General features: G+C 35.3%; 1 protein-coding gene across 1 annotated transcript in view; it reads left to right on the top strand.

Moving 5' to 3' along the window:
* Positions 1-4,504: 4,504 nt before the first annotated feature.
* Positions 4,505-12,733, top strand: part of LOC124354185 (phenoloxidase-activating factor 2-like) — a 32,265-nt gene continuing 24,036 nt past the window's right edge. The window contains exon 1 of the mRNA XM_046804457.1: positions 4,505-4,585. The gene's annotated coding sequence lies outside the window, so the exon portion shown is untranslated. The remainder of the gene's footprint in view (positions 4,586-12,733) is intronic.

Genomic DNA, 12,733 nt, shown 5'->3' with positions numbered 1-12,733 from the left:
CTAATTTGTCTTTGAGCGTCCTTGATGTAATTTATTTGGCACGCGAAGTTGCCTTTTCATGGATTAGTTCGATAGTTGTCGATATTTAATAGAGAAAATCGAAGTTTTATAGTTAAGTATTTCAAAATGTATATTTTTATTATTTTAATATATCTTGCACTAATTTGGTCCATATTTTCTACGAAATAAAAAAATACATAGTTTATACTAATATGAATATAAATGCGTTTTTAACAGCTATTCGTCTAAAGTTACGTTGTTAATTATTTTGTGTATTTGGAAATTCACAGAATCAATCCAGAGCTCCTAGACCACAAAACTAATCATTATCTTTTCTCAGGAAATTTTAAAGTCATTGTAACATCCGAAACGATACCAACTCATTAGTTACGTTTCAAGTGTGGGCCAGATTGAGTTCCAATTGTGTGTAGATACGGTTTAATTATAGTAATTATTGCAACAGTTACGTTGCAATATCGACAACACATGATGTTAGGCGAAATTGTGCACTATACAAGGCATTATAAAACTGTCATAGATAACAAATATCCAACTAAATCACTATTATACTTATTAACCCTTCCTTTACAACGATTACGTAACTCAACGATTGATTGAGGGATCCGATACTGATCATTTATATAAATATTAATATAATTTCTAGGCCAAGGAAGTAGGATGATTAACGAAAAAGGAGTGAGAAGGAAGAGCATGTACTTCACTGCATCAGGATTACAGTTGTTCATTCTTTCGAACTGATTAAACTCAGTTAACACACTAAAGTTTTCAGTGGGACAGGTTCCGAAAGGGTTAGTAGTCCTGTGCAATCAAACTGAAAATTCTAAAATAGCATATGTGTACCTTTATAAAACTTGTTCCTCAACAAATATATGTTGCCTTCAAAAAATTGAACACTTCAGGATTGTTTAATACTAAACTTATTATAACACAAAGACTTTTGTCGTGTGATGGTGTTGACTGGAGTTGCCATTAATCCGCGGCTTTGATTACGTAACAGCCTGTCAGCATGTCCAATCTAATGCTAAAATATGTTGCCACTTTGCACATTATCTAGCCGTCAACGGAAGAAACAGTGATTACTATTACATCACAGTGAGTATTGCCAGCTATCTACGCGTAACCAAACTAAACTAGCTTTACAGAATAAACTTTATGCCACTCTATAACAAAAATATGGTTTTGTATTTGGCTCAACTCGTTTTTCTTAATGACTAGAGAAACACCTTACGTTATACGATGCTTTTCTTTCAACAGTATAGTATAAATGTAGCCTTCATTAGAATGAAGGCGTTATAAGTACTGCAGTGCAGTGTACAAAGACAGCCTGCACATGACGTAGATAAATCTCTGGACAACAGCTTTACATATTAAACAGGGACAAAATCGTATTATTGCAAATGTTTTGGAACAAAGGTTTTTTGTTCTGTTATAAGAAATATTTTTTTGTTGCACTGATGATAACGAAACATTATGTAAGCAATATAAACCGTTGATAGATGGAAATAAGTCTGATTCAACTGGTCCAGTAGGCGATTTACAAGTTTATGTTTGTGTGTTTGTAACAAATTTTTTATAGTTACACAATTGTGACCCTGATGAGACAATAAGATTACCATTTCATCTAATTATAGGTGTGTCTGATGTTAAAACGATGTAAAGGTTAGTTTTGAGCTTTGTCGACGCCGACTTGCTTCCGATCTCTTCATGCTAACATGACTCCAGATTCCAGGAATCAAGTACGAGACAGCGTCACATACCAGGCGCTGCCATAAAACGGAATGTGAATTAAACCCAACATTCAGATCAAAACAACCCTTCCTACCATAGCCACGAGGTCGTTTCAAAAAATATAGCAACTTTAGTTTTTTTTTTAATAATTTATTTACTCATCAATCTCAATTTTGTCCCCTTCACGGTAATCCCAATTAAATATTATACATTTGTGCCAACGTTTCTTCCAATCCTTGAAGCACTTCGAAAAGTAGTTTTTTTGTGATCGATATGTTCAGGTCCTCGGTGACATCTCTCTAACGGCGATTCGACGATTGGACAACACTATTTTATTAATGCTTTAGTCTGTTCTTGACGTGCTTGAGCGTCAGGCACGTTGTTCATCGTTCACATATTCTCGGCCTTCTAAGAGCATTTTGTGCCACCGATAAACGTTACTTCGGTCCAAGATTGCTTCTCCAAAATTCACAGTCAGCATTCGGAATGCGTCCTCGCACGTTGTTTCGTTTTTAACCCAACGCTTTATACAGATTCTTTGATCCATTTTTTCGAATAGGCACAAACTGAAGACGACCTACGACACTTGCAAGAAAATCAGCTGTCAATAGTTAACGCATACGTCATACACATACGAATATACATAAGGTGCGGAAATTTAAGTCTATTTTTTTAACAAACTTCGTACGTCATAATAGAATGTTGCAATATTATTACTGTAAATGATTGCGATGTCAGTTAATCGTTGTGATAATTCGCAAAGTATGATAAAATTGACGGATTTCTAAGTGAAAGTTATAGCAGATTAAATCTACAGGGCGAATAAAAAGTCAGGACCCCCCCTATTATGTTCTAAAGTTTAAACAAGGAGATATCCTTTGGGTAGTAGTGCAATGAGGAAAAGAAGCTTCATTTGATGATTTTGATATTTTTGTCCTCAAAACATGTAGAATTCTAGGGACAGCTCAAAATTTCAAATGTAAATCCCTCTCAAGTGATAACTTATGTTTTTTGAGTGAAGCTCCTTTTGCAGACCTGCTCCAGTTATGTCCTAAAACTTCCCAATAGGAACATTTTCTGTACAATATAGATTTCGTCATCTGTACCCCGTTCCTAGTTTCGGGGTAGAGATAATTTTAGGACTGAAATACGTCCGATATCGTAAAGAAGATGAGGTGCAGCAGAGTCAATGGTTGTAGAGCTATCATCTTGATATAGTTTCGTATTCATATAACTTCAGTTGATTGTAAAGTCATCCTCTGATGAGTTCTAGACGGTTGTATATTTGCAAAAACTTGATGTACGTTTCTAGGTTAATATTCCATATTTTTTTGACAAGTTATTAATTTCTGGCGCTGTTCTCTCAATTCAAATATTTCACAGTATTTCTCTCTGCAAGTAAATGCTTGTAACTGTTAGAGATAAATTGGCGTTAATGTAGCTCTTGAGTACTTCAACAACAACGACCTTGTTTTCAATAAACAGAAAACCAAACTTATTTCATTTGGTAGGAAGATAGGGGATGTATCTGACATTCCTGGAATACAGTCTGTAGCACAAATTAAATAGCTGGGAGTTGTTATTGATGAAGATCTTATTGGCAAAGCTCCATTAATACACTTTGCAACAAGTTAAGCAGTGCTTTGTTTGCGATTAGAAGAACAAAAGCAATTAGTACTGTACAAGCAACTAGAACGGCATATTATGCCCTTTTTGAAAGCCATATTAGATATGGAATTACTGTTTGGGGTACTTCAGCAAATAAGAATTTAGATCGTGTTCTGATACTACAGAAGAAAGCAATAAGAATAATGGTCAACTTTAATGGGCGGGAAAGCTGCAGAGAGGTCTTCAAGGAATGGAGACTAATGACTGTTATAAATTTATGTACTAGAAGCCATAGACTTAGCTACCTCCAAAAAACTTTTGTGAAATGTTAATTAACATACCAACAACACAAGATATGCAGAGAACTTCAACCTCCCAACTCACACAAAGAAGCTGTTCGAAAAGAAACCTTTTTGTGCTGGTACTAAGTTTTTCAGTCGACTGCCAGAACACATCAAGAGTAACGACCCGAAGGTGCTGAAACAAAGACTGCTGAACTGGTTCCTGTACAGACCATTCTTCGCCTTTAACGAGTTCCTCAACTGGGAAACACTGGAATGATTAATTTAACTGACTTTTTGAATTCATAACAATATTTTATTAATTGTTATAATGCAATTTCAAAAATATGTCTCAATTATTAGCCTCTTTTGAATCATTTTAGCCTCAATGTAAATCGCATTATTTGGTAGGAGCAGCTCTTCCATATCATTCCCCTAAAACCTAATCAGACTTCGGCAGACAAATCCCGAGGCACGTTATTGAATTTGGAACATTCCAATGCTTACTTCCAACTAAATGAGCACATAAGAAAATACAAATGACTAATATAAACCGATATAAACCCGAGATTTAGGGGACTTTTGAAGACGCCGCTTTCTGGTGTTCCCTGGTGCCCCAGTATAGAAACCATGGGCACGAGAGTTAAACAACATAATTTGGTAACCTTCGCTCGCGTCACATTCCACTATTAGCTCTCAACCTTGTAGGTGAAGATGAGCGTTACGGAGCCTGCGTGTTCTGATAGGGGGAGTAGAGGGGATTGTGACCTTTTCCGTTCTCACGGAACCCGCTGTCGCTTTCCTGATGACGCAATCAGATGAAAGTGACGCGCCTGTCCTCGCTGCGCTCTCGGGCTAGAGTGCGTCCAGAGTGCTCCGGCAGCGGCAGACGTCTGAGGCAGCAGTTTCCGGTGTCCAACTACCGGCGATCAGCTGATCACTGACAGGTAATCCATACCAGCAACATCTGACAGTAGCTTAACGTTGTACTTATACTACTTCGTGGTGCTTCGTCAACAAAAAACTCGTTGTCAAGGAATTTAAGCGTAAAGTTCAAAGGCCGAGAGCCTTTTTGCAATGTATAAGCATATAATGTGGGTTTCATTAAAATTGATAAATGAAATCTTCTCTAAGAAATCGATTGTCAGGAGCAATATTTATGGTGGAAGTCGAAATGGGAAGACGTAATTATAACATGATTTAATTATATTTTTCCTCATCTCATATTTTTCTTGGTTCAGTTTCAGTTGGTATAGTACTCGTTTGCACTATAGAAGACTCCTTAGTTTCTATGTAGGATCGGTGTAAATTTATTTCCATTGCTATATTTAATAGCAATGCGGTATTTGAAACACTTAGACAGAGAAGAACAGTCTAAAATTCCTAGGTAAGAATAAAGAAAGTGAAACAAAACTAAAAGTATGTACCTATAAACGTCACATAGCTTTATTATCTTATTAAGCTTTCAAAAACTCATCTTACCAGGGGTACCAAAGGGCGGATTTTTCGTACATATCTCTATTTCCCTGTTCCTTCTTCCAGGCATGTGGAATACCTGAAATCCTGAGACGCTGTGAACAATAACACATCTCGGGATGAAACTGGGCAATCTTGTAGAATTCCCTTTGGAGCCGTAAAGCACCCTTCCGTTACAGTAAAACAATATTGTATTATGATCCCCAACCAACAACTCCCGTAGGTGGTATGGATTTTCCGAGGAAAAGTGGACAACATTAAATAGCTACTGTAGCAGGTAAAAATATATTTTATAAAACGCCTGTACTTTATCGACATTTAAAATAATCGCCAGGAAAGAAATATTCATACAATTAAAATGTGAACTTCATTGAACAAAGCCTTACAGTTTAAGGTAAAAATAAGGCGAAACCTATAAAATTCGACGGATCCAGAAAAGGAAAGAATTGTAAATTTTGGTTTTATTAGGTGTTTAAGAGAGTTATAAAGTATGTATTTTTCCAAACAAAAACGCGTAGTAAATGATGTAAAAAATGTGTAATAATTATTCTCTTAGGTCGTACACCTTCAAACCATAAAAAAATAAAGATTTTACTCTGTTAAACATTTATAAATTTAGAGAAACCGGTTGAACCGTGTAACTAATATTATAAAACTGGTACGTGAGTAATGGATTTCAATTTAAGGCAGAAACCACAAATTACATTCTAATTCGGACACGAAGTTGAATATCGTCCTCAACTCATACTCTTGAACCACTTTAGTTAAATTTTAGTCGTGACCGAGAGTTGAAGGTCGCCTCTAGAGTCGGTGAAAGTCAAACCTTCAAACCTGCTGGTACCTGCCTTGTTGTTTGATCCACTGAATTAATATAGAATTATACGATATATACTAACCTTTTAAACTTTGATAGTTATAACATTTGTACATCAATCCGGGTAGATTAGGATAAATGAAATGTTATGTAACGACTTAATTAGCTCTATATATTATGTTAGTAAATAGTAATTGTTGTGATGGAAGTATTCTACAACTTTTCCATAGTCTCGTATAGGGACTCCAAAGTAAAGTGAAAAATTGTAATTAATTGTTATATACGTTTATTGTATATACACTAATTTTTAGAATATTTATCGTTCACTGAAACGTTTTATTTCAAAGAATATTTACACACAAACACTAATTTGTCATAAAATTGTCTAAACATTATATTTACAAAAGTTTCATTTAAATAACTATAGAATAAGTTGTGTATAGTAATTAAATAAACGACTTCAGATATATTGACACCTTCGGCTAAGCGAAAATTTCGAGGACGTTTGTATTTAAGGTAGAAATAAATTGTCTATAATTATTATTCAAACTGAAATACTTTGTCACTACTTGTGTTACTTCTAATAATCGGCCATAGATTATCAAATTATTAAAATTTAAACCTGTATTGAAAGGATAAGGCTAAAATTGAAATAATTACATTTGAATTTCGATGAATTTCAAATATCATATTTATATTATTATTGATTCAAGCGAGCAATATATTGATGTTATATACTTGCACCTGCTTTCTTTATAACCTAGACATATTTATTATTAGTTGTCCGTTTTTTAAATAATGAAACATTTTAAAACTTACATTTCATGATTGTAATTATTTTAAGCAGGCGTTATACAAGAAATGTTATATTTCTGTGACTCAAGTGTACAGCTAACGACTAACAGTAGTTCCAATATAACAGTAGTGCCAAAATAACTGTAGTTCCGATATAACAATAAATGCCAATATAACAGTAGTGCCAATAACGATAATTTCTTTGATATTCAGTGGCTATACCACTTCCAAATAAAGTGTGTAACACACCATGTGATGCCAAAGTACGGGGCATAAGCTTGCACAAAGAGCCGGAGCTGGCCGTCTGGCGGAAAAGGCTGAGATTCCGTGCAATTCGCTGCCGAAGCGGGTGGAGATATCCCTATATTTACCGCTAAAGCAGGACGAATGTGCTCCATTCCTGGCCCCCATCTCTCGCTCTACTTGGAGCCTTGCCCGTTTTTTTTTTGAGGAATAATATTATAGTGACTTTTGCCATTCTTTGATATTATAGCGGCCTACCCATAACAAAATGTCCAAGCAGCATTGAAATTTGGTGTAGGTAGAATTATAATGCAGTTAATAGTAATTTACGTTGTCTCCGATTCTCTTCGCTGTCGTGAAATTAAAGGAACAAAACAATCGAAAGCAGAAATTCAAATGCAATAGTTATGCGTTGTATTTATTTCGTGTTAACGGTTCTTATATACAGGTGCCACCATCAGAAGTCAGTTCTGTTGTACAATATAGGCTAACCTAGTTACCTTTATGCGATGAGGGTAGGTTAGTTCTTGATACGATTTATTTTAATTTACAACAAACATAACACAAGTATAGTAATGATTTAAAAGCGAATTTGCAGTAAATTTGTTCCACATATGTTGGAATTGATAAATTGACACATTTCCTAGTTCTTTTTAACTTATACCCTTTTACATCGTATTAATTAATTACCGTTATATATTTATGATGTTTTATAACCCAAAACAACTGACCTATTGGAGCGAAATATTTACAAACCAAAGTCAACAGAATTATTACTATTTTATGGTAGTACCAATATGGTATTAAAAAATAAACCTCACATTGCTACCGCTTGTAAAGTACTGGAAACTACGACCTCCAGTTTACGATGAGGGCTGGGTACTACATGGCGAGATTGCGTTGAAATGAAAGTTTTGCGTCGACTTTTTAATATTAACTTCTCTACTACTCTTTATTTTATACACAATACTCTATCCAAATAATTACAAAGGCAAATCCAAAAGTTGCACTAATCTAATTTCTGCTTTTAAGTGTTAGAGAAATGAAGTAGTCAATTAAGTAGACCATGACGTATTTTTTGAGATTGTCTCTGATATAAAAGCAAAAACGTCATAAAAACAACATTCATCTCGGACATACCCAAACGCTAATCTCGTACATGTAACATTAACATATTTGAATTAAAATTTTGCATTTATTTGGTGGATATAAAGAGTTATAAATTGAAGAGTTAGAAAACACAGAGCGGTTGAGCCGTGTTTACAAAACCAGAGTCACGATCTTTTGGTCACGATCGTTAACTTGAAATAGGAGTGCTGTATTGGGCTCTTCTATATCTATCAGGCAATGGAACTTTCATTTTCAGTATAGCAGTATGAAATTGACTCTAATGGAATACCTAGAGGGGAATCTATATTCGGCGATTATGGAAATGGTGGTGTGCGAGGTAATATTGAATTTCAAATTGTTTCTATTTTATTGCCTCGTTTAATTTATTTTTTTAATCAATTTCCAACAGCTGAATAAATTTAACAAGTAGTTTTGTACGCGAAATATAATAAAATAACCATATATACGATATGACCAACATCAAAGCAACAATCAAATAACAATTCAACCAATAACAACACTAAACAGTATTAAAGCGATGTAAAAATATTAACATGAGAAAAATAATAGTAGTTTTAAATATTAACAAACAACAATATTATAAATCTATAACTACATAGCGATAACAGATAACAAGTTTAACAATAAATAAATAAATATAACAGTGATAAATAGAATACGTGACTACAGGTTTTCCACAACAGTACTGTGTAAACTTTCAAACATGGACAACAATAAATCAAAAAAATTCCGTATACAAAAAAGCACTGGGTAACTTATAGATACTTTGCTGATAACAACTCTTAGCGAGTGTGTGCGCGCGCGCGCGTTTGTGTGCTAGTGGATGTTAGATGACATTATTGGTTGAGGTAAGTGAGTTGTGCTTGAAGATCTGTTAGAGCTGTTGAATGTTGAAGGACAAATATATTCAAGACCATGTATTGTAAAATTGCTCTATGAACTCCTTCTTAAATGTAACTTAAAAAAGTATCTCTTAAATTCCATTATATCTATGGGGTTTAGCCCAAATTCCTAATAGGCATTTATGTCTTGAGGTCTTTAGCCAAGTACTGCCCTACTCAGGTACTGATGACGGCGTATTATGGCTTGATCTACCCCCACCTCACTTACGGTCTGGTGTTATGGGGAGCCAGCGCAAACAACCATTTCTTCCGAGCATTCAAAATTCAGAAGCAAGCGATTCGCATAATCGCAAAAATGAAATTCCGAGAATCGTGCAAAGAAGCCTTCAAAACGTTGCAACTGTTGACTCTGCCTTGTCTCTACATTCTTGAGACAAGCTCATTTTGTTTGTCCAAATGTGCATTAACCCGGGGCCGTGACATACACGAGTATGAGACAAGAGGCAGAGATGCCTACCGAACTGGAAGACACAGGACGGGGGTTTACGAACACTTGCCCTCTCAGGCAGGTATTCGGTTCATCAACAAGTTGCCAGATCAGTTAAGAAATGCCCCAACGCCTAAGGTGTTAAAAATTCGTTTAAGAAGCTTTTTAGTGTCGCAAGCATTTTACAGTGCTGACGAGTTTATGGCATTCGACTGGGTGACCGCACAATTAGCAAACTGACTACCGGCGCTGGAAATGGGAATATTGGCTGGATGAATGTGGAGTTGGCTGAAAATTTGTACGTTTGAATGTGGTTTGAGGCGATGTGAAAGTTTTAAATTTTAGATATTAATTTTAGAATATCTTGACTATTGCTATACATGTGACTATGTCCTGGCAATAAAAAATTGATTTGATTTTATTTGATTTGATAGGCGGGCTTATTTTATCGCCACTGATGTGTAAGTGCGCGCATGTGTGAGTATGTGTAGCATGAAACATGACTACATAGAATCACATATCTTGTGTCCATATTAGCGGTGAAAACATGAAAAGGGTTGCCGATGAATCCTTCTAGCAGGCTCAAGCTAGAGTGCAAAGATAAAGGAGAAGAGGGCGATCAACGAAGTACACTATATATGTATCACAAATAAAATCGTCATATTTTGAAGTGGGGAAGACGAAGACTAACTAAGCTACTGTAGTCCTGAAGTGAGTGTCAAATCCTGCACGTGGAATGGGGTGGGGGATAAAGGAGGCTTTTACTTGGAAGCCCAAGCGAGGTATAAAATCACCATATTTTATAAAACGTGAAATGCTTGCGTATTTAAAACGAAATTAAATTCTAAGCACCGGGTTCAAAGATTGCTAGTTTCAGGCGTTGAAAAAGATATCAGTTGGACCATCTGCCGCGAAAAACAAAACTTCTCAGCAACATGTTACCAGCGTAAAAAAACGTGAGATAGTCTTTTCCCCCATCAGAGGAGTTTCCATTGTAAGCACATTAGCCAGTCATTAATTACGCACTTCCGCGTACCACCATAAAAAGAGGAGAAAGTCAATTATGCTAATTAAACGAACTTCGAGTACTGAGACCGAAGTTTGGCAATTTATCAAAAGTGTTTTATACTTTTTATTGCGGTTTATTGTGGAGTTAAATACTTAAAAGTAAAAATACTACAGTTTTTACAATAAAAATATACTGACTCCAATAGCTGTACTAAAATCAAGGAACTAAAAAGTAAAAAAAATAATTTTACTAAACAAAGGCCACCAAATGTTTCTAACCAAATTGTTCTGAAATGTAATATCTTCTGAGGTTGGAACGTGTACTGGTGACCATAATTTATATTAGTGTTTATTGTGCCATTTAAAAAGTATATAGCTTGTTCCGAGTTAGTGAAAAATACAGGAGGCCTCGGAAGCGTGCCCCTCCCAAACTCGGAGCAAATCATAAAAAAAAACAATCACATGCCACTAGTGGGAAGAGACAAAACGAGACAAGATTTCGAGTGCAAGAAATATAATTAGTAGGTGGCAAACATTTCCATGCAAAATACAATTATGCAGCACCACGGTGCACCGCGTAACTTAAAAACTAAATAACAACAATAAATATAATTCCAATAATGACAATAACATAATAAATAAATAATATAATAATAACACAATAAATAGAAATTTGGTCTATAAATAACATATATCAGGTACGGCAGTAGCAAAATTTTAACTGGTAATTTTTATGAACTGAGGGGAGGAAAAAGGTTGTAGAATTTCTAGGCCCACTATTTTTGAAAAGTAATTTTGTTTCAAGTTTGTAGCCGAAATTTAAAAAAAATATATTTAAAGCCAATTTTCGAAGGAGGCGGGGGCTTAGTTGCCTCCACGAATCCGAATTAAAGATGAAATCCTCCCCTTCAGGTCATGTAACTAACTAAATAAATACTGGCTAGGTACTGGCCCTCCTCCAGATCTAACATCTGGCAGCGCTCCCTGCACCCCAGTCCTCGCAAGTTCAGTATAAGAAGTAAAAAAAACACATTTTTAATCCAACCTTGTTCCAGAAGAAATTAATGGGAGCACTACACTCCGGTTGGATGCCGGTCCAATAGCGCTGGCAGGGCGCGGGCATTCAGTTGGCTTCAGTGCTGTGGGCAGACTCGCCGCATCAGTCCCGCTGACGGCACTCACGGGGAACCATATAGAATCCCAACATAACCAGTAGATATTCAGAACAACTTTACTACAACCCGAGAAATAATAAAAACTTAATTATGTTTGCCACAAAGTATAATAAAATATTTAAATTTAACAATTAAAAAAAATAACAATCTGTAACTAACAGTACCTTTTAAGTATCAGAAGACTATTTCCCAAAAATACCTCAAGACACCAAGTATTAAAAGATACACTACTTGGTGACAATATTAAATATTACAAACAAAACAAATTTTCAAATATATAAACATTTACTTATAGGCTAGAACAGCCATACTAAATGATTAAGCGTGATAACAATTACTTGTAACTATAATTCGCTGGATTTTAATCATTCTATTATAATATTATAATAATTTACATTTTGCTATTAAATATTAATTGTAAGGTAGGCATAATAATAATTATATAATTTACAAATAATAACAATACATTATTTCCCAAATAACAATAATTAAATTCTAATCAGTTCACGCTACTATAAAGGCAATAATTAAATAATAAAATTGAAATCATGGATGTTGCCACCCAAATTTGCACGCAACACAAAACACGAGGTAACAAAAATTTGCAAAGTCTGTACCGTCTCGCTTACACTAAATAAAAACAAGGTGTGTACACGGAATAAATAATTTCCGTTCGCCGAACGGATCAGTTAGAAAGCACAAGAGCGAAAGATAAAAAACTAAACTAGCATAGTAAATAAAATTAACAAATTTAGAACGTACGGTACGAAAGACAGGAACGAACACTTTGCGACACGAACACGTACACGAGGAACACAAGTTACAAAATAAATATATATAAATTACTTATAACTAATCTACGATAATATATGTCTGGGTGGGAGAGAAAAACCGCCAACTAAATAAGTTAAGAGAGTGAAAAAGACAATTACCTGCCGAAAGTCGGTGAATTAGCCAGCCATGGAGAAACGGGAAGAACAGAGAACAGCCAGAACACAGTAAGCTTCTCCGAACGTGTCTGACCGCTCCGAACAGTAGCCAGAGCCAGTGCCGGTGCCGGTGAACAGCTGGTCGGTAAACTAGTCAAGGTCAACCAGCTGACCTCAACCAGGCAGAAAATCAAT

Source organism: Homalodisca vitripennis, chromosome 2, assembly GCF_021130785.1.
Source record: "Homalodisca vitripennis isolate AUS2020 chromosome 2, UT_GWSS_2.1, whole genome shotgun sequence".
NCBI classification, from domain to species: domain Eukaryota; kingdom Metazoa; phylum Arthropoda; class Insecta; order Hemiptera; family Cicadellidae; genus Homalodisca; species Homalodisca vitripennis.
Note: the sequence above shows the minus strand (reverse complement) of the source record. Positions and strands in the feature narration are given on the sequence as shown.